The sequence below is a fragment of the Ostrea edulis genome, chromosome 7, assembly GCF_947568905.1.
Source record: "Ostrea edulis chromosome 7, xbOstEdul1.1, whole genome shotgun sequence".
Lineage (NCBI taxonomy): Eukaryota > Metazoa > Mollusca > Bivalvia > Ostreida > Ostreidae > Ostrea > Ostrea edulis.
Window position 1 is genome coordinate 31,972,715 of NC_079170.1, and position 21,157 is coordinate 31,993,871.

General features: G+C 36.9%; 2 long non-coding RNA genes across 2 annotated transcripts in view; one reads left to right on the plus strand and one right to left on the minus strand.

Moving 5' to 3' along the window:
* The window catches only part of LOC130048022 (uncharacterized), a 15,488-nt gene extending 5,104 nt beyond the window's left edge, over positions 1-10,384 (plus strand). Inside the window, exon 2 of the long non-coding RNA XR_008796859.1 lies at positions 9,771-10,384. This is a non-coding gene — a long non-coding RNA (uncharacterized LOC130048022). The remainder of the gene's footprint in view (positions 1-9,770) is intronic.
* On the minus strand, positions 354-9,166 carry LOC125656972 (uncharacterized). Its single transcript, XR_008796858.1, has 2 exons — positions 9,023-9,166; positions 354-550 (listed from the first exon to the last, which is right to left on the minus strand). It is a non-coding gene; the product is annotated as an uncharacterized LOC125656972 (long non-coding RNA).
* Positions 10,385-21,157: the final 10,773 nt, after the last annotated feature.

The window sequence follows — 21,157 nt, forward strand, 5'->3', positions numbered from 1 at the left end:
TTAGAAAAGTTTGATTATGTGGTCATTTTAAAAAAGAAAGATATAAATATTTAAAGCTTACGCTACATTTATATCAGTTTGTTTCTAAAGACGGCAAAGCTTTGTTTAAAAAAAGCTATATTTGTATACGAAATATGACTCGATGTCATAACTGACCGAAGCTATTGTTCTCTCTTTCTCTCTCTCTGATCACCTGTGAAGAAGGCGCGCGCAATAAATACACTACACAAAAAATTAGTCAAGATCTTAAATCTCAACCTATGTTCCTTTTATCTGGGATGAAATCAAGTAATTTACGTTGCATAAGTTGTTATATAACGCCATTATACATACATTAACTATGTTAGTTAAGGGGGAAGACTTGATTTATTAGTGCATGCGTACATTTAAGGAATGTATGTCTTCTTGCTTGTTACCGAGAACCGGCTTACAAAATCAACTACATGTATACAGCAAGCTCACATCTGAAGGTCATATCTGAGTGATCCGCGACTTTCAATACGTCTTAGAGTTGACGCGGCCCGGAATCGAGAATCCAACACCACGGTTGCTATAGAAAACAAAAGAAAAATGAACGAATAAAAATGTCAAACTAAAGTATAAGATTAAATATATGTGGTTTCTTGTATTCGTCATTTTCAACCAACCTACGCAACGCAGCTTCTGAACAACACGGATTCAGAACAACATGGCTTCTGAACAACACGGATTCAGAACAACACGGCCTCTGAAAAACAAGGCTTCTGAACAACACGGCTTCTGAACACCATAACTTCAGAACAACCCATTGACGGAAACCCACAGTTGATTACGCTTCGTTCTTCTCTCCATCACCCGTGGGTCCATTCATTCCTACTCGCTCGTTCTCATGAATAGATATTTAAAACTATCGTCCAATCAAAGCAATCGTTATAGTAACGGAACTCTTCTGATTTCTGCTATCACAACTATTGTATACCGAAATTGGGCTAAAAGCGTCTTCTTGATTGGACAATTTCGCTCAGGGTGTACAAAGAGCGCCCAATCAAATTGCCTTATTAATTATTCGTGAGAACGAACGAGTAGGAAAGAAGGACCCATGGGTGATGTAGAAAGAAACCAAGCGTAATCAACCGGGGGTTTCCGACGATGAAAACAACACGGCTTCAGAACAGCCAAGCTTCTGAACAAATCGGCTTCTGAACAATTCAGACTCAGAACCACTGATTAGTTTCAGGGGGGAAATGATAAATCTAACCGTACTGAATATTATGTTGAGAGAGAGAGGGGGGGGGGGCAAAATAGCAAATCACGTTGAGAGGTTGAGAAATGAAGGTTATATGTATATTGCAGAAGACAGTAGACAGCAAATCACGTTGAGAGGTTGAATTGTCACTTTCATTTTATCCTATTAACGTGTATAGACAATAAGCGTGGTAAACTAAGCATTATTCTGTCTACAAGGTGCCCGACAAATGACTTTCCGCACTCACGTTGTCGTCCTCATAAACAATATATAGACCGTACATTTTAATTAATCAGTCAATATGTGGAGGTCATTCTCTGTTGTGACGCGAGCAAGCAAATGGCACTGCGGCCACGTGGAGGACAAAATCAATACATGCACTTAAATCTTATTGAGATAAGATGTATTTATTTCCAATCATAGACACATTGTTGAGCAGCGTCACTACCATGATAAAAACAATGATACGGTAATGTAAAAATGTTAATGTATGTAATATCAAGATTGTATGAATTAACGCAAATATATGTTCCTTTGAAACATGTCTTTCCCTTCGTAGACTGTATCATGATAATACAGTCGTCCATGTAACCTACGCATAAAAAATACAGTTACACAACTATGCAACCATATGAATTTACAAATATACAATTATACAACAGTACAATTATCTGGAAAATTAAACTCACAATTGCACTCTATATATATATATATATATATATATATATATATATATATATATATAAAACGTTCGTTTTATGCGTTATCCTATGTAAGATCAGTTGGTGACGTCATTGCCATATTTAAGTGGTTGGAATCTGACCAATCACAGAGGAATTTATTGTACATGTAATTAGCACGTCATAAATATTGACAGAGCTTTGTTGAAAGGGTCAGATTTATTTCACAATTAATTAAATAAACCTTTCGTGATGAAAATACGCCAAAACCCTGCGTAGATGCGAATCCCGATACACCTACACGTAAACAGATGTATCGTTTAATAATGATACCAGTCCTGACTTCGGGATCTGAGTTTACCGAGAGGTGAAAATACTGCAGTACTCGGCTGTGAAAAACACCGTCTGTGTGATGTACAGAGTACAATTTGCAGTAGAAAACTTCAAATTTCTAAAGAGATGAAGTGTCTTTGTAAACAAAAGGTATGGATTAGAGTTTGAAATGAACGTATTTCGAATATTCATGCAGAATTTTAATGATTAGTTACTTAATCGACATGGAAGTACCTGTGCTAGATCGTGTGCATATATATATATATATATATATATATATATATATATATATATTAAAGAAATATATATAACGCAGATATTACAATAAACTCCCAAATAAACTGAAGAAATATCTAATGTAGAGCGCAGAGAAATCCATAAAATACATGGATACCCACTTCCGCCCCTACCCGGGGTTGAACTCAAGACCTGAGGAACCAAATCTCCTAGCAACGTGTTACATATGTACATGTACTAGCGCGCTAGACCGCTTGAGTATCTAGACAAATAAAAACACCTGTCTGTCGATGACGATGAAATTCTCGCCACGCTGTCACACGCCGCGAATGGAAATGGGATACAGTCATTTGATGTAAATCTAAAAGAATCATAGATGATATACACGAAATTTTGAAACACACACACACACACACATATATATATATATATATATATATATATATATACACATATATATCAGACTCCGAAAGTCAACGACCTCGTCTATATTGTCAGAATTATTTACTGAGAACAAGTGCCAAAGTCTTCCGTGACCAAAGTAATTAGACAGACATGCGAAATGGAAAACCAACGAGATGTGGCGTAGTAGTAATTCTTGGGAGACGACGGTCTTCATCGGGGAAATATGCTAACAAATCATAAATATAATACAGACGAAGTTCGTGTTGTAATCCGCAATAATACAACTGTCTGTAGCAAATTGCTATTGCAGGACCCAGGGATTTAGATATCTAGAACTCGCCATATATTTATTGTCAGTCAGAGCAAAGTCAAAGCACTAAACACCAATTAAGGAACAATTTGCAGGCACAATGAATATTCATGAAGACATAAGAGACTTGGCTCGCGGTAAATCAGAAGATGAGCTTTTGCGCTGAGGCTCCAAACGTCTCGTGTTCTCTCATGAGGTCTCGCGGGACGCTGGAGACTGGCAATCTGATTGTAAAATAAATACATCTTATCTCAGCTTGAAGAATATGTAATCGGTCTATACAAACGGGAATAAATGCAAAAACACATAATTAATTGTAAACCAGTGACCTCGTGTATACTGAAAACAAGGGAGAAAGACAGTGGATTGGGCAGCATAGTGACATCGTACATTTTGTCAACGACGAGTACACACCGTTTTTTCTGATGATGTAAGTTTGGTCCGAAAATGATTATATATGATGACATATTTTTATTACTTTTTTTTGAAAATCTTTCCAGAAGATATTGGGATGGAGGGGGGTGTCATGTTTTGAAAGAGGTCATATCCAATACAATTTTGCTGAATTTGTTTCCGATATTAAAAGTCGTTTGAAATATATCGCATCAAAGGTGTTGCGATTTCTTAGTTGTACTCAAATTCAGTTTGGAATGGGACATTGTATACACTATTTTATTTCCGGAAACAGTGGGCAGCGCATGCTTGTACAAACAAAGCTTGTGTTTGATCTTTTCTGTAAGAAAAACTGCGTGGAAATAACAAATAAGTCAAAAATACTGTAAATGACAGAAAAACGTCAATTTACGATGTCATATTTCCGATTTTAAGTCATCTTGATCAAATTAAGAATAACGACTGAGTTGTATTAATCGCTTAATTTGAAACCAAAGCACTGCTGTCAATTTTCATTGACAAATAAATCCCTTGTCGACGAAATGTTTCACTATGTTGAGATATTTTCTCTAGCACTTTTAATCAACAATACGGACATTGTCCATCGTTTTCATGGATGCACGAACTCAAATACTCGAATGATGAATTTTAATTGTCGAATTTGATTTTTTTTAAAATAACGAATATGTGGAAATTTAAAAACACACAACTAAATCGAGGCGTTCTGATGGCGAGCATGAAAACAAAGTGCGATGATTTGGTGTCTTTTATTGGTATACGCACTCGTTATCGACCAGAATTCTAAAGAGAGCCCTCGTCATTAAAACCACCTCTATAGTAGACCTCATCGTCATTCCACCTTCCGTTATTCTTTTGTCTAGAAAGAAGTATGTGAACTTTTGAGAAGACACTTCACCACGTGGTACAGTGCCGAATTCTTCAGAATATATCGATTGTACATATACAATAGGCAGTTGTCATGGAAATGACTGGGCTCCGTAATCTTTGGAACAATGGTTTGCATTCGTACCAGACCCATGAAGAAAGGCCTTTCATACAATATACGTAATTTCAAAAAACTTCAGAAGTCTGGGCTTACATCATCTGCAATTTGGGGATAGGCACGTATGAGGATTTGTGATTGTCACGTGTGAGATTTGTGATTGTCACGTGTTATGTAACGGGTCGCGGTCAGTATTCTCATCGGTCAATATGGATCTCTCCGTGAACTGTTCACATATAAACAGATCAGCGTAGACTGTGGCCCCCAGACCATATTGAACTCAAACATTACAATAGCTATACATGTATATAGGTTTTCATTCACTCCCACTCCCATCTCCACACACCCACCCCGCACCTCCCCACCCCCACCTCCAATTTTCATATTGTATTTAGGACTTGTATTGATTTTTTCTTTTTTTAAATTCAAAATGATATTATTGTCTATCATAGCTGATTTTTTCAAAGTTGCGAAGCTCAAAACTTTTTCAGTACCCCCCCCCCCCCCTGACGATCATTGAACTTCCTTTTTCATCTGTTTGTATCGCATCTCTAATGATTCTCACTAATCGACATAAGCAATGCTTTTCGTAAATGGTCAATCAAAATAGAAGGAGGGGGGGGGGGGCAACCTCTGCTAGGCCCGCCCCTATTTAACCCTTGGTTTCATAGGAATTGTTGAGACATTTTGGAGGAGATGCCAATAAGAGAAAACCCGGCTTGGCTCGAAAAACTCTCAAACTTGAGTTTGAATTTTCTTTTATCTAAGCAGTCAAAATTTGAGTAAATTCTCAGACTTTAAAAGTTTAAAATTTCGACTTAAGTTTATTTCGAGAAATCCGGGTTTAAAAACAATTTACTGAGATTTAAAGAGGAGTATGTATGTTTACTCAGAAAAACAATCGTGTGATATCTGTTTACAACATGTGATTAACAAATTAACAAAGAGCTGGTAACAGTGACCATATAGCAGATGGTGGATAGACAGTTTTAAAATCAACAAAGAAATTAACAAATACATAAACATATCGAACTATTTCTAATAAATCACTTACCATTTCTCTTAAACGCATTTGTCAAAAAAAATTCCCTAAATTTCGTAATTCTTTCACATTATTGGTACTTAGTGATTGTATAAGTTTGAAAGTTAAGAGTCTGAACCAGTAGTAATAATTTTTGATAAATTTGTTCTCAAATCTGAATATACATGTAAAGGACACTTCCAAACAAAATGATATTCATCTTATAATTCGTTACAGTGCGTGCATACTCGTTCAGAGATTGGTATATTTCATTGCCTACCTTTTTTTAATTTTCAAAGAGTGTAGAGATGATCTTGGCCCACTGATATTTTTCTTTGTTCGATAGAGAATTTCTTTGCTAGATAAAACTGATGTGTAAAATGGTCAGTAAGACTTTTTTGGATATAACATTTAGAATATTTGTATGATAATCAATTTATTGAAGGTTAATGTGGAATATTAGTATGATACTCAATTTATTGAAGGTTGAATATTTGTATGATAATCAATTTATTGACCGCTAAAATGGAATACAGCTGTATAATATATGAAAGTGGATTTATCTTAAGATACGATCATGAAAAGATAAAATATTGTTTGTTAATTTCCAAGTCGAAATTCGAGAAACAATTTATTTTAGAATGAAACTTATATTACAAGACCGTATGTTAATTGTTAACAGTCCTTCAGAATGCACATATTTTGTATTTTTGCAATTCCAAAATCCCCCCCCCCCCCCTCCCTCAAGAAATGATTCCAATGATGCGTAATTCTGGAGATACTCGGAGAAAATTCGGACAAGTCAGAATTCCAAATGAAGGATCTTTCAAAAACAGCAATGAAAAAACCATTGGGGCCATTGACATAATATTGTCTACATTGTTTTCACCATTGGATACAAAATCTTGAAAATTGGGGACCACGTACACATGCTCGTAATCTGTTTCTCCGGTCATTAAGTCATGGATTGGAAACTAAGGAATTAGAATTCGGGGTCAGAGGTCAGCCACATTATAGTCCTCGTTGATCGACAGTGTTCATTGACTAGCTGTGTGTGCTTGGTATGTGTAAATGTAGCCCCGGGGGGTAAGAGCTGAAATCTATGTCAGCTGGTGCGGACTGCACCTGTACGTTATAAACAGACTAATCCTACAGCAGGAGACGTATTGAACTCGGAAAATTAATAAAATAAAATCTTTTTATCGGCTTTTACTTTTTTTTCATACTTTGGGATTGTAATCGATTCATACATGCATAGAAATAAATATCACGGTTTTGTTATCTGTGTAAAAATGAAAGAAAATATTTTTGTTGCGTGAATCGGGCACCTTGCAGCAAGTGCGCGATATCAATTGACGCTAAGATGTATTGCACTTGAAAGAATGCTTGCTATGTGGATCTGGCCTTTACGGCGCAATGTCACCTTCAGTATAAAATCTGAGGCGCGCAACAGTATCAAATTCGTTCTCAGTTCATTTCGATAAATCCTGGTAGAGCTGTCCTGGCACGTCTAAAAGGGACGAGAAGAGTTTCAAGGTTCAGAGTGTAGCTGGTGCGCAATAGGTAACCCGTCTATATTCAAAAATGAAAAAGGGGGATAAAAATAAAAACCGGGTCACTGGATACAAGTTGCGGTATCCGAGCGACTCTAAGTAACAACACTATACTGGTGATATTTCTTATCAACAGGACTGTTCTCTTACAGTATAATATATATTATGTTTGCATACCAACATTTGACATTCCAACAAACATGAAATTGAAATCCCAATCATAAACAAAAGAATGTTACATTTTACTACACGGTCTTATAGAGTACATTCCACCCATCCACCCGCCCAGCCCGGCTTAATACTAACGGAAAACTGGCGATAAAGTAGAGGTTCCCCTGAAATCTAATTCTAAAGTAGTTTTTTGTTCCCATATAACTTGCTTTAAAAAAGGATTTTCCCACGTAAATCCAACTACAGGGTCAAACTTCGGAGGGAGAATCCGTGTTTTAGTGTGTACAGTTGCCCGCTAGCCAGACCCCCTCCCTCTGTCTGAGACCCCACACCGCCGCTAGTCAGACTCCCTCCCTCTGTCTGAGACCCTACACCGCCGCTAGTCAGACTACTTCCCTCTGTCTGAGACCCTACACCGCCGCTAGTCAGACTCCCCCCTCTGTCTTGAGACCCTACACCGCCGCTAGTCAGACCCCTCCCTCTGTCTGAGACCCTACACCGCCGCTAGTCAGACTCCCTCCCTCTGTCTGAGACCCTACACCGCCGCTAGTCAGTTTTCCACCCCTGTCTGAGACCGTATACTCTTAAGCAAGTATAGAAAAAGTATCATAGAAGTATAGTTTTCAGTTGATTCAGAAAAAGCACAAAAATATATTAAAAGTACAAAAAAAGTATACTCTTAAGGAAATATAGAAAAAGTATCTTTTTTTTTTGTTTTTTTTTTTTTTTTGTTTAGCATTTTTCAGTATGTAACTTAGCTGCAATAATGTAGCCCTCTCCGATTTTTTTTTTAAATTTGTTTGTGGGAGAGGGCTACAACGCCATAGGATCTCTGTAATGGTGCAAATACCCCCAGCTTGTCAGTAGAGTGGTCACATGAGGGAAAAAGAGGGAACACGGCCCAAAATTCCTTAAACCTTCTCATGCAACACCCCCCCCCCTTCTTTGCACCAGGGGTAAGGGGTGTCTGAAATTTTTCCACGCAGTGATATTTTTGGACACTGCTCTCAGTGTCTGTCACAGTTTTACATTTTTCTCAAGGGCAAACCACCTCTAAACAAAAACATACACTGAACGACAGAATACTATTTATTTTAGGTGTGACCTTGTTATATATGTGCTTGTTGTTTTCAGTTTACATTTTAGATAGGTTCGTTGACCTTCACTGTTGGTTTCTATTAGTGGCCGTACGATTGTGGACTCTGTCCCCTGTCCATGTATCAATAATAGCGGGGCGTGTCCCCTAGATCAATAATGGCCGCAAGATTGTGGGGCGTGTCCCCTAGATCAATAATGGCCGTAAGATTAAGGGTATGTCCCCCAAATCAATAATGACCGCAAGATTAAGGGCATGTCCCTCAAGTCAATAATGGCCGTACGATTGTAGGGTGTGTCTCCTATACATGTACTACACACGGCTGTAAGATTGTGCTGCAATACCACATACTGAAGTATTTTTTTTTCTTTAGTTATAATCACTATGTACATATTAATCTCGGCTGAGATTTGGCTTGGCTGAATATTTGGACTGACCTCGGAACAGTCCTTCATAATTCATGTCTGGAAATTTACTTTCAGCTTCGGCCAGTTCTAGCAATTAATGTACACATAGGTGACACTACTGTTCGCTTCAAATCAGTTAGTTGACTATTAAACCAAATCTGAATCACTTTTAATGCTGTATTACTTACCATCTAAGTATGTAAATTCCATAAGATAAACCATCACCAATTTTCCAGTTTAAATGAAGACTTCTATGGCGCAATATTTTATCTTCCAAAATTGAAGAGTTCCTATAGTTTGTTTTTTTAATTTAGCGAAGTGCAAGTAGGTATGTAGAGATACATTGTATCGGTAACTAGATAAAGCAGACTATAGGAACTCTTCAATCCCAGGAGATAAAATATTGTGCCATGGAAGTCTTCATTTGAACGGAAAATTTAGTGCCCATTTTCATTTTGGGATTTTTATATATAGACGGTAAGCAATACAAAATTAATAGTGATAGAGAGTTAGTTTGATAGTCAACTCACTTATTTGAAGCGAACAACAGTGTCACCTAAGTGCACGTTAATTTCTAGAACCGGCCGAAGCTGAAAGTAAATTTCCATACATGAATTATGAAGGACTGCTCCGAGATTTGGTGAAGGCGTCAGTTCAAATATTCAGCCAAGCCGAATCTCAGCCGAGATTATGTACATTTTTATTATATCCTTATTATCCTTGGTAAAAAAAAAATCTACCGTATATTACAACACAGATATGAGAAGAAACTATGTAAATACATACATCTCTCCTATGTATTGTAATATACTAAGAAATTGATTATGATGTCATCATATTGTTATGTCAAAACCAATGTACATTGTAAATGCGATAAACAGTCAATAAACATGTATATTTACGTGTAACAACAAAAAGTACTGGTTTGCATTCTAGGTTTGCCGGGTACCCACAGTGCAGTGCGCCTTGGGACACCAGTATCGCGTTCATCTGACAGTTTTACCTGGTGTAAGTAGCCTGAAGAGGACCCAGGTAACCGTGATGGGTTGTAAATATTTTTCATTCACATAAACATACGAGTATACACTACATGACGCACCCATTCACTGTCCTGGGAAAGTTAACACGGGATTTTGTCCCTGTTGCCCGGATAAAAGTCCGTGAGTGCCTCCACCCGAAGGCACCGAGACGATAGAAACACCGGAAGTGCAGAATATTGATACAGAACATCAGATACGATACACAAGTTGAAATTAAAAAAGTTACTTATAAAGAGCGCTTTCAATTAATTTTCTGAATTAAAGTCTAATAAAATACAATACAGATCAGCTGATTTACATATGGAATTTTCTATCCTAACAAAAACCAATTTGTTTCATAGCATGATAAATCTAATATACATGTAGATAGGCAGAAGTTATTAAAATGTTAAGGTCATCAAAAGTTCAAAATTGTAGTAATCAGGATTTGTTCGCGAGATAAATATATGAAAATATGCCCTAAAATCACATTTAAATGTAGGCTTTGCTCACCATTGTTTTTATGATCAAGTTATCTGTTTATTTGTGTGTTTGTTTTTCAATTTGTTCAATTTCATAATGCTGCACAATCTACCCGTGTAGCCTAACAAAAATAAAATTTCAATGTCATGAATACTGATCTGTCATGTTATTTTTTATGTGTTCATGGAATTCAAACACAGACGCCCCCCCCCCCCCCCCCCGTAACACGTGCGTCCCCCCAATGCATGTTCTCTCTGATACAGGTCAATGTCCTCCCGGTCGATGACTTCATCTCCCCAAAACACAACAAACATTTCTGGTTAAGAATTTTTATCTAGGGAGTTTTATTGTGATGGGTTTTATATTTTTAAAAAAATCAGGATTTCATAAGGGAATATTTAGCATTGCAGAACGATTGAAAACGGTTCATTTAAAGAAAATTTCTGGAAAGTATCGTGCAATTTAATTAAATCGGGAAATAAAAAATAAAACGAAAGCCAGGATTCATTAGAAGAATGATATATTTTTCTTATTTTTGAAAACCTTGAATTTTTTTCTAATTCTGCGTGATTCGGAATCGTTAAGTGATGAACAGCGTGCACTACGTCGGGAAATCTGGGCTGGATACTGCCATCAATCAGGGCCTGCATCCGACAGATAGGACTCTGTTTGCAAACACCAAAGGGTGGTAGGCCGAGGTGAAAGAGTGCGTCATCTAATTACTAGTAAATATGAGAGGGGGTCATTTGCGGACGCAGGTCAAACCGTGTGGTATAGTATTTAAGGTGGGCGAACTAGTTCAAAATCAAATATTGAATTCTCTAGTTTTCCGGGGGGGGGGGGGAAGAATAGATCAATTTTCCTCAGAAAGCTATATAGTTCTACAACTATGCCATATCAAGAATATATGCATATAATATATATATATATATATATATATATATATATATATATATATATATATATATATATATATATACCCCATTCACTTTAGAGAAGTGGACATATTTGTAGGCTATACCTGCCCACTACTCCAAAGAGAATAATATTTCTCTACTCTGTGTGCCGATCCTATACAGAGTGATACGGCAAAACGTGACCTTATCCGAAAGGTCATCAGTATTTGAATGTGGGGAAGAAGCGGAGAGACGGGGTGCAAGGGGGAGAGAAAGAGAGAAACAGAGAGGGTGGAACATCCCCACCCCGCGAAATGGTTACTAGAGGTTAAGTAGGCATGATATAAACATACATATTCCGCTCTCGTTCAGTCCCAGAAAAGTAATTGGTGGATATGGTTACCATAGCAACATCGTTCTGTTTGTACTTGTAGTGTTGTACCTGTAAGTTTAGTCCAAAAAATGTCTGGGCGTGAAATGGCGAACGACATACAATAGAACAATCGTCAGAGCAGGGAAGATTCCGTCAGTATCTTTTTAATTCTTTGTACAGTATGCTAATTGGCTTTGCAGGGGATGCTTGAATTTAAATGAAGAAATTATTTTGATAACCGGGGCGTTTAAGTACATGTTTTGTTCTGATCCTTTTGAGGCAGGAAAACCCCAGAGAAAAAAATTAAAATTAAAAATTACCAAAGCTTTGTGGAGAATCCATTGACGCAAACTGACTACAGTCAATTAATATATGTTTACATAAGAATATGCACGGAATTCGCTATTTAATCCTGTGACGGATACAAGACTCTCTCTCTCTCTCTCTCTCTCTCTCTCTCTCGATCGATCGATCGATCGATCGATCGATCGAAATTACAAGTCTTATCAGATTGATATTAATTATATATAGCATTTATAGGAGTCATTAAACTATTCATCACTCTAAATGTTACATGTAACATATTTCCATAACAAGCAACACGTGATTTTATTATCATAATAATGTATCGCTTTTTAATCAAACTGTATTTGGAATTTAATCGTTTATCAGCTGTAAGCTGTCTATAGCCCTAGTCTGGTTTCATTATTAAGCGTCGCTAATACAACAGCAGGTGTCGTAATGAGCTGGTGGTTTAAACACCCCCCAAATACACCACGCGTCGCAAGTTCTAACTCCTAACTTCGTATCATGGGTATGAATAAATTGCCCCAATATTCGTTGGAACTTTGACAATTTTTAATGCAACGATTAACATATAAGGTTGATTGATCACATTTATATGAAAATACGATGCGTGTTTATATTTTGTAAGGGTTTTCCAGTTTGTGAACTGTATTCATATCTATCTTTATATATTTCAGAGTTCACCAACAGGTTTAGTTAAAAATACAAATATATAATCATTCATAACCTTTTATATATATATATATATATATATATATATATATATATATATATGACTTAAGGCATGTTACATACATGTAATTAGTCACAGCAAATTTTGGAAGAAATGTTGGAAAGGCGGTCCCGTATACTAACAGGATCTATGGTCTATAAACAGACATTACGCATATAGGCACTAGTTAGTTCGTTGTAAAAAAAATATTTCAAAACAAAGCAAATTAAATGAATAAGTGAATAGGTAAAATGAAAAGGAATCGATGTCTTTTCAGGATTCTCCGACGTATAAACTACAGTATATATAAACTTGCGGCAATTTTGTATATATATTGAAGGACTCCTCTACCCTCAACAAAAATTTAGGTTTGGGTATAGGTCAATACCAGAAAATATTACCCTGTAACAAAAAAATAAATAGGATTGTGCTACAAAAGGTAATGTTAATCTATAAAACGTAAATCGGGTAGGGCAACACCAGAAAACGTTCACCTGTACACCAGAAAATGTTAATCGGTAAAAATTAAATCGGGTAGTGCAACACCAGGAAATGTTAACCTGTAAAAATAAATCGGATTGGGCTACACCAGAAAATGTTGATCGGTAAAAATTTTAATCGGGTAGGGCAACACCAGAAAATGTTAACCTGTAAAAATAAATCGGATTGGGCTACACCAGAAAATGTTAATCGGTAAAAACTAAATCGGGTAGGGCTAGATCGGAAAATGATAAATCGTAAAAATGAATAGGAGAGGGCTGAAATATTGCAAGTTTGAGTAAACAGAACTGAGTAAATATCGACTATTGTGTGAGGCGTGCTCGCTGGGAGGACATGCGCTAGTTTGGCCCTTGCCGCGCTGATTGTGGGGTGAATGACTCCGGTAAAACACCAGTTCATGAACGAAAAAGAAACACCGTCCCAGGGGTTCTCAGATTGTATGATTTACAAGTCCCCTGGGGTGAATTTTTTAGATAATCCAATTTGATTTATGAAGCTTAGTAAGTAAAAGATGAAGAAAACAAAACACGTGAATTTGTGTTCTGCTATAGCTGCGAGCTGGAAAAACGCAGAGAGGCCCGGAAGACGTACAAGGAAGAGGTGATCCGATGCTTGTTGAAATGGCGCTTTTGGCACATTGGAGACTCATTATAAGCTGAGACACCTAATGTGTTACGAGATTTATATGCCTTGTCAAATTTTGTTCCTTGTCAGACAATAATCCTTGACCGTCTCTTCTCGTTCTCAGAAAAAACAACGGAAATATTTCTCGTATGGCCTAGCTCTTTATCTTTGACGGAAAATAACAATTAACAATGCATACAATAAACAAAAAATGAAACAGATAAACTACAAGGTGGAAATTTCACACTACATTGAACCCCTTGCATGAGAAAATAGTTCGTATACAGATGAACGATGTTAAAATTAATGTGCATATTTTTAAAACTCGTCGAATTTAGAATTAATTCATATAATTAATATTCTCGTGAAACAGAGAACACCGCGTCCTCTATAATCGCAATACATGTTTCTAGAATGTCGTGACAAATCTGGTTAACATTTACTAGAGATGTACAACAATTTACAGTTGGGCCTCCACACAGAACAACCTGTAGGAACAGTACTTATCCTGTAATGTCGAGGAAACTGAGCATAGAAAGCCATATAGAATTAAAGTTGTCCAGGAAACTGACCATGCAAAGCCATGTAGAATTAATGTTGTTATGTTGTTAAGTTTACGGCCTTGGCGACAGCTGCGTAAAACACACCTGTTAATAGCAAGTGTCAGGGTTAAGGACCCGGAAGTCATTCCGCCGAAAATAAAATCCCTGTTCAGCTTCCGTTCAAGTTAGAATTGGATTGATGCCTTTCCTTGTCCCTCGCAACTCATTTAATTGTGACGTTGCTGCGAGCACGTGTGCGTAATGCTACTAAATGTACACGCGCGTGCTTCGTCCTACTGATACGTCACGAAACTAGGCCCGCCCGTTTTATGGAGCCTATATTACTCGCTTTACAGAGCCTATATTACCCGCTTTTCTGAGCCCATATTACTCATTTTACAGAGCCCATATTGCCCTTTACAAAGCCCATATTGTCCACTTGACGGAGTACATTTTATCCGCTTAACAGCGGATATCTTTGACGGAAAATAACAATGAGCAATGCACGCAATAAATATCGCCGTCTGTTTGTGATATGAAAAAGTTACAATTCATTTCTATCGATACTGTTTGTGTTAAATCAACTGATGAATGTGTACTCGTGGTACAAAAACACGTACTACTTTATTTAGCGGAGTGCCTTACTTTACTCTGCTTTAGATAACATTTGTTTTACATTTATTTCAAATGCATGCATCTATTTACTTTTGGACAACCACACGGAAAAATCTGTAGGAACAGCATCCTTCAATGTCGAGAAAACTGACCATGCAAAGCGATGGAGAATTAATGTTATGTTGTTAAGTTTACGGCCTTGGCGACAGGTGCGTAAAGCACATCTGTTAATAGCAAGTGTCAGGGTTAAGGACCCGGAAGTCATTCCGCCGAAATTAAAATCCCTGTTCAGCTTCCGTTCAAGTTAGAATTGGATCGATACCCTACCCTGTCACTCGCAACTCATTTAATTAGATAGGGAAATCGCGGTGCTGCTGTGAGTGCGTGCGTGTTATGGTACTAAATGTGCACGCACGTGCTATGTCATGGAACAAGGGCTACCCGCTTTATGGAGCTCATATTGTCCGCTTTACTGAGTCTATATTGCACGCTTTATGGGGCCTATATTGCCAGCTTTATGGAGCATATATTGCACGATTTATGGAGCCCATATTACCAGCGTTTTGGAACACATACTGTCCGCATTATTGAGCACATATCGCCCGCTTTATGGAGCACATATTGCCCGCTTTATGGAGCACATATTGCCCGCTTTATGAAGCACATATTGCCCGCATTATGGAGTCCATATTGCTATATCCCTTAAGTATTTACGTTGCTTGTTTGTTTGGTTTAAAAGTGCAGAAATTGGATTCCACGATTTGAAACTCTAGGAATGCTGTATTAAAAAAAGATCGCACTGAAGAAAAACTTGTACAGGGTGCAAAGGCTTACAAAAAGAAAGTACATAGTTTCTATACAAGTCCAAGTATATCTTAGGAATTTCGATACTGAAAAAAATTCAATCGAAAGATTTGCTGAATTTCGATGCATCTGTTTATCTGTATGGAACAATCTAGAAAATACATATGGCATGCATCTATGTGTAATCTGGTGTAGAAATTAGACAGGTACCCAAAGCACCGTTTGCCACTAAAATTACTTTCAATTTTTTCTTATACATGAACATTTAAGAAATAAATTTCCGTTTTTGTTACTGCGAGTGTCGCTTCATGAAATATGCCATGGTAGCATAGTGTAGCGCGCTATATAACGCCCTTTATAAACCGTCGCAGTTCATACCCTCATGTATTTTCAAAAGTGAAGTTCATTTCTTCTACATGTAGCTACATTCTACTTTCATTTCTGTTGGATTTCCCAGTAGTTAAAATGGACGTACTATATTTATATTTAGTTGACGACTGCAACACATTCATGAGGAAATGACTATCATTACAATGTGTAGAGATAGCAAAGGCAAAAATATTGGAACTATGACCATATACATATATGCTAGTGATTCTGAATTCTTCACAGGGCCTAGATATCTATGGCGATACTTCCGCAGAGTGCTTTGAAGAACGTAATTTATATTGTTACTACATGTATGGCATTGTAATGTCAAACTCTATGATACGCCAGAGGTAGGAAAATAAATCATGATCACCAATGCGCTCTATGATGGTAATAAAATAAATCATGATCACTAATGCGCTCTATGATGGTAATAAAATAAATCATGATCACTAATGCACATTATCCTTTTTTTTTTAAATTAAAGGTAACATTCTATTCAGTGGATGAGAGAAAAAAATAATGAAAAATAACAACCGAAAATAAGCAACAACAAAACAAATAACAATGACATTAATGATGACCTGATATAATAAACAAACAAAATACAAAGCACACACACACAATAAAGGCCATAAAAATTGAATTTAAAAACTAGCACGTAGAACAAACAAAATGTTTCTTTTTTTTACGTCAAGTCAATTTACAACTTACGCTTTTATGATGAAAGAATTCAAATTTGAAAAATAAACAAATCAAATCTCGAAGATTTCAAATTAAAAGGACAATTGGAGTTGCCCTTTTCATCATCTTAAGATGATGTACATATATAGTTTCAATATCACATTCACGTGTTGCAAATGAAAAGCGATAGGTTTGAAAACTCCAAGTTTGTCTCTGCCTTCCACACTCGTAACGTTTCGGGCCTTTTTGACGGGTTTGAAGGGTGTTTTTTGGGGGTTTTCTTATATTTCGTTTGCGATTGCGTCACCCAGCGGTGATACGTATGACATGATTTCGCGGTTTCTCTAATCCGGATTCAGTTTTGAAAATTTGTGTACAAACAATTCAAGAAGCAACAGTGCATATCCAAAATAAAAGATTTAATGTAAACACAACACATAAAAATCTCGTTCTCAATGACGCGTTAAATGACTAGTTTTTCGTGTACTTCCAGTAGCATGCATCCGGAATTTAGATATTTTATTCTTTAAATAAATGCACGTGCCCTTACCATTGTGTATTTTGAGGGTGTTGTCTGTCGGATTAGCCGAGATAATGAGGAGGTTTACCTCTGTAACAAGGAAAAGTCTATACGCTGTAGAAAAATAAAGGAAGCGCGCCACCGATAAGATTTCGTTCTTAGAAAACTGAGAAACTACAAAACCGTTGTTGTTAAACATGAGAGGAGTTGCTGTTATAGAGAATGAACATGGGATATGTCGATGTTTTGGTACAGTCACGGTTGATAACAAAAATCTAAATTCAGCAACGGATTTTCAAAAACGGCACATAAACATGCCTAATCATATTAGTCATCATTTTGCCGGAACGCTCGTACAAATCCCCAAAATACTCTGTCCGAGTCGTGAACCAACATTGCTGCCATTTTAATACCGGAGACATAATGTATCGATAAAACCTTTCTATTTTAGGCAACTTTCTATAAACAGAAGAGGGAATTTAGGCCAGTTATGTCTAATTAAGTGATATAAATAAAACATTATACCAGTAACATATATGCGGGTTTTAATTTGGTGCGGCTAATTACTGACTTGGGTTGTTAATTAGCTTGGACATGTGGTGAGATCTTGGTGGGCACTTAAATACCGTGAACAATCACTGTACAAACGAAATAAAGGATCCCCAATGCTCCCCCTTTCTCCATCTCACAGAATGTTTGTTACCATCAAGCAAATCCAGAAGGTTTACCAGCTTACAGATCTAGATCAAAGCGTGCCTCTAATTTGAAGAAACCAATTGAACCCCGTATGTTGATTTTTTACAAAAGTACAGTTTTGCTCTGTTTGCTAACAGGCACGCGACATCTGATGAAGAACCGCCACAGGACCAAATAATAATTCATACTGCACGATTACGCATATTGATTATCTCATTAACACTAGAATTAAAGCGAGAATCTCGCACGAAATCACGAGATGGAGAACCTGCTTCTTGAAATTCAGTCGCGGATATCAACTTTAAACGCCTCTCTAAAACAATGTAGGCCCGAAGCACTGACACAGTTTTCTAAAGGTGCAAACAAATTATAAATGCACTTATTGTCTAGGAGATCGAATCCCAGCCTTCTGCATCACAAATATCACACAAACCCCATTCTGTGCAGAGGATTAGCCCGTGTTATATAGTTAAATATCACAGCTGATAATGAACAATATCACGGTCACCATATGGATTGGTTTCCAATGGGGAAAGAGAAATATCCGAATGGCCTTTATGTATCTACTTACTTATAAAGGGGCTGGTTCACGTTTGTTGAAAACAATATTTTTCATTAAAGATATAACTCATTTACTGATGACAACTAAAATTTGGACCTTTTCAATGCAAAAATAAAATCAATATTTTGGCCTGATCTCTGTGGTATGTAAACAAAGACTCGAGTCTTTTTTATGTTTACAAACAAACCAGTGAAATTAATGTTAATTTTGTAATTTAAAGCATCTTAATTTTGTATCGTCACAAATTAACTTGCAAATGACACATTTTACCTAAAGTATACTTGAAATGTGATATATATCATAATCAACTTGGATCGATATTCATTTATTTTGAAAATTCGTAATTAATAATACACCTCGATCTTTGTTTTCAAAACAAATACTAAACCCTGTGACATGAACTTCTGACATGATATATAACCCTATTTTTGTGAAACGTTTTAAACATATTACGCTGTAGATTTTGATGAATTAAAGTGAAAAACAAAATATGGGTGGGGGGATTGATAATCAGTCCCTGTAATTAAGACTGTGTATGTGACACATAGTGGAGGACAATAATATCAACAATCAGTACATTTATTTATTTTGAGATCAAATCTGCTGAGGGGTCGTTCATTTCACAAAACCTTTCACTGACTAGAACCGCGATTTGTCGGACCATAGTTTCGACAATGTGTAACCAGCGTCCTCGACCTCCTCGGTGGTCAATATTTCTATTAGATCAGTCGATTAAGTCAAGTAAATAATGCCTATTTTCATTAGTTTAATTGAATCGGGATCGCAGTGTAAGATTGAATGTGTCTGTTATTCTTAGAATTCGCCGTGAGGGAATTTCCTGACAGATATTAAACAAACTCCGGGAATATCCGGTCTGATCGTTACCTGACCAGCTGATATTCATCTTCCTGTCACCATAACTAGCGCCCAACACATGAACAGGGGGATCTTACATTACCCTCTAAAGTCAAACTGACATATAAAAATAATCGTTCTATTTCCTAAAATTTGAGCATTGTATATTCATGTAATTTTTTTTCATAAATTAGAGTTCATGGCAATAACGTCTAGTTGATAGACAGATGTTTTCCTGCTCACGAAATGAAGACGGGCAACATATTGTAGCAAAGAAATGTAAACTGGGCAATAACTTCGAGAAAGAAAAGAATTCAAGCCAATTTGACATTGACAGAACCTTATTATAGCGTTAGAGACATTGACAGAACCTTACTACAGCGTTAGAGACTATTTGTCTTAATGAAAAGGCGACGGCAATAAACAGTGATCAATCTCAAAACCCCTATAAAGAATAACAGGGCAAACACGGACCCCTGGACATACAAAAGAAGGGAGTAGGTGTCTAGGAGAAGTAAGCTACCCATGTTCACCTGTCACAGCCTTATATCTCGATCAGGTTGACAGAGTAATCCGTAGTTAAAACCAGAGCGCAAAGATCGGCTTTAGTTGGTATGAAACATGTCAGGCAACATTTTACCCAATGACAGTTTGCATTGATAAACAACCATAAAATCTGTGGAAGCATTTCATATGATGAAACACTCGTCTCTGTCTGACCACAATCTGGAGTGCCGTAAAAAGATATCATCAGAACCTAAATTCATAACTTTGACCTTGACCTTTTGACCAACAATTCATTTGGTACCCTGTATCTTCCACACCTTTTATTAGTAAAGAAGAAACTGCAATCTCGAGTGTTATTTCTTTTTAGACCAATCTACATGTTCAGAACAAGTTATCATCAACAAAATGATGCATCATGGGAAATGACGACTCGCTACAGATCGTGTGTTCCATGGTCAGCTGGTCATCTCGGCAGTATTTCTAATCAAAGATCTAAACTTCATCGAGAATAAGTAAACTTTTACCAAATTAACAGGTATAATCTAATTTTGTTTGTATTCAATAACAGCTTGTTCCGTAAAGCATTATGATGTCATTAACTCTTGACAGCGTTTTCTTTTTCATTAAAAATCTGAAAACACAATAAATCAATAGCGTATATGTCAAATAATAGATTGAGTAATAATAATCGAATTATAACAAGGTGTTTTATTGGGGTTTAACACTATTTGCTATAGATCCTGCAGATCATTCTATAAACGAACTATATACCAGTTTCTATATACTGTAACATAATATCACGAGTCTCTATCAAATTAATTTCATTAAATACGAACGTAACAATTTCATTTACATAACTGCAATCACAACGCTTCACGCCTGCTATATAACGCTTCACGCTGGCTAACGCTTCACGCCGGCTGACGATTCACGCCGGCTAACGATTCACGCCGGATAACGATTCACGCCGGCTGACGATTCACGCCGGATAACGCGCTTGAAGAAGGATGACAGCGTGAAGCGTCGCAGTTTATACCCTCGTGTATTTTCAGAAATGATACTTCTTTCTTAATTACATGTAGATAGCTCACATAACGAGAGAGGGTACACAGTCTGGTCCGCTCAATCACATTAGACCGCTGAAAATGACCCTTGTCTGTCATTAATTACCGTTTTACTTTCCTCGTAAAACGAAATACACCATGCATTTCAGAGCATTTCCTGCTTGTGTTGAATACAAAGATCTCTAGAAAAC